Below are 2887 nucleotides of genomic sequence, written 5' to 3' on the forward strand. Positions count from 1 at the left end.
TCTTTTATTTACCCAAAGTACAGATAACAAGAAAGAACTGATATCTTTAAGGATAATAATGAGCTTAAGTGTGGGTAAGTAAAAGATGGACATTTGTTTCTGGGATTGAAAAAACAGGCCAGAGCTGGACAGTATACTTAAGCATACTTTACTTTTGAGTTGACAACTTAAGTGTGTAAATATTCCCCAGGGAAATAATTTAGAAGATGTAAACTAGACTAAGCATAGAATCTTAGGGAATGTCAACCTATAAGAAGGCAAAGATAGGAATTGGTCAAAGAAGTGAAGAAATAGCCATCAGAAAGTATGGGAGGAGAGCAGACGTCAAAGCAGGAGCCAAGGGATGAAACAAATTTCAAAGATGAATCTCATAACTTTTATATATATTTTACAGTTAGGGATGGTTTGCAGAGTAAATTTAATCTTGTTTTTTTTTTTCTAATGTAGAATTCTGAATAACTTTAAGAGTTATAATTATTTTATATTTCTCTTTGAAGAATAAATAATTTAATTCCTTAAACAAGTTTATATCAAGCATATACTTTGCACTGACCTCCGAGATAAGCCATACTGTGAATATAAAACTGATATGGAATGTACTATTGCTCTTTAAGGGATTATTATCTTACTAGAGGCCCGGTCCACGACATTCATGCACTTTAGGGGCGTTCCTCAGCCCGGCCGTTCACCCTCTTGCATCCCGGAGCCCTCGGAGGATGTCCGACTGCTATGGAGGCGAGAGAGACTCCCGCTACCACCGTTGTGCTCACCAGCCGTGAGCTTCTGGCTGAGCAACACTCCCCCTACGGGAGTGCACTGACCACCAGGGGGAAGTTCCTGCATTGAGCATCTTCCCCCTGATGGTCAGTGCATGTCATAACGACTGGCCGTTCTGCCATTTGGTCAATTTGCATATTAGCCTTTTATTATATAGGGTTGAAATTAGTGAAACATAGCACAAGTTAATATGTGTGTTACACACACACACATATATTGCAAAGATAAATTGAATACTTTAAAATAATAAAACATATACCCTAGAGCAGCGGTTCTCAATCTGTGGGTCGTGACTCCTTTGGGGGTCGAACAACCCTTTCACAGGGGTCACCTAAGACCATCGGAAAACACATATATAATTACATATTGTTTTTGTGGTTAATCACTATGCTTTAATTATGTTCAATTTGTAACAATGAAATTGGGGGTCACCACAACATGAGGAACTGTATTAAAGGGTCGCGGCATTAGAAAGGTTGAGAACCACTGCCCTAGAGAATCTATTGTCAGTCAGAAAAAGAGAGAGACTAGTTTTACATGGAGATATAAAATATGCATCATATCTCTAGCTCACAGTTTACTAGAATATATTAAGGCCAACTCAAAGAAATATTACTAATATTTATTTTGCATGACAGGGGTATCTTTTTCAGTACAATATTTGAAAAGCATGAGTTAGCAGCAAGATTTCCTTTGATGAGTAAAATGTGGAGAAATCTGGACAGTGATACACACATGGGGAGAACTCCATGTAAAAATGGGAATTATGCAGCCAGAAGCCAAGAAACTATCAGAAGCTAGTTTAGAGCCTTCAAAGCAAACTGCCCCAGTCAACATTTTGATCTCAGACTTTTAGCCTCCAGGATTGTGATACATTAAATTTGTGTTGTTTAAGGTACTCAGTATGGTATTTTGTTATGTCAGCCCTAGCAAACTGATACAGCATCTTATCCATGTCTAGGATTTGAATTACCATTATAAGCTTACTGTTTTCCAGGAAAGAGATTTGCAAGGTGTGTGCCTGTGACCATTGGTCACTGGTGAAATTCTACAAAGAAGGGTGTCGTGGCCAAACACCTGGAGCTCTACAGCACACTGCAAAAAACAGTCTCTCAGGAATTCTACAGCCAAGAGCACAGAATTTCTCCTATATGTGAACACAGGACATCTTTTCATTATAGCATATCTTGAGAATTTTGTTTAGGGATATGTAGCTCTACTGCAAGCAACCACAACCTTTTAAATTTTTATTGTCATTTCATTTCATAAGCCTCTTAATACAAAGCAGTTGATGTCATAAATATGTTTTAAATTGACATTATTTTTTAAAAATTTTATTTTATTGTTTAAAGTATTACAAATTGTAGTACATATATCTCCTTTTTGTCCCCATTGACCTTCCCCTGGCCTCCCCTACCCCTATAAGCATAACCAATGGATGCAAGACACTGGAGAGGGTGGAGGGAAGAGGACAATTGACATTATTTTTTAAATTTGTACAATTTTGCCCTGACCGGTTTGGCTCAGTAAATGGAGCATCGGCCTGCAGACCCAAGGGTCCCAGGTTTGGTTCCGGTCAAGGGCATGTACCTTGGTTGTGGGCACATACCCAGTGGGCTGTGTGCAGGAGGCAGCTGATCGATGTTTCTCTCTCATCGATGTTTCTAACTCTCTATCCCTCTCCCTTCCTCTGTAAAAAATCAATAAAATATCTTAAAAATAATTTTGTACAATTTTAAAATCCTTTGTGATAACTTCTGTTTTTAGAGTTCCTCAAATACATTTTGCTAATTGCTGCTCCAGCAACATCTTTTTCAAAAGTATTTATTTAGTTAGCTTTCTATTACAGTTAATATTTAATATTATTTTATAATAGTTTCAGGTGTACAGCATAATGGTATGAGTAGAGATATCTCAACAAACACAATTTAAAATGTGGCATACTGTATTCTAAAATATAGAATTACATCTTTTGGATATCAAGAAGCATAATAACATATAAAAATATATAAATACTAGAGGCCCGGTGCACAAAAATTTGTGCACTCGGGGGGGTGGGGAGGGGGGGGGCCCCCAGCCCGGCCTGTGCCCTCTCGCAGTCTGGGACCCC

General features: G+C 38.1%; 1 long non-coding RNA gene across 1 annotated transcript in view; it reads left to right on the top strand.

Annotated features, from left to right (window-relative positions):
• The first annotated feature begins 1489 nt into the window (after nucleotides 1-1489).
• Nucleotides 1490-2887, top strand: part of LOC106727929 — an 11361-nt gene continuing 9963 nt past the window's right edge. Inside the window, exon 1 of the long non-coding RNA XR_001364165.1 lies at nucleotides 1490-1501. This is a non-coding gene — a long non-coding RNA (uncharacterized LOC106727929). The remainder of the gene's footprint in view (nucleotides 1502-2887) is intronic.

This window comes from Myotis brandtii, unplaced genomic scaffold, assembly GCF_000412655.1.
Source record: "Myotis brandtii unplaced genomic scaffold, ASM41265v1 scaffold502, whole genome shotgun sequence".
NCBI classification, from domain to species: domain Eukaryota; kingdom Metazoa; phylum Chordata; class Mammalia; order Chiroptera; family Vespertilionidae; genus Myotis; species Myotis brandtii.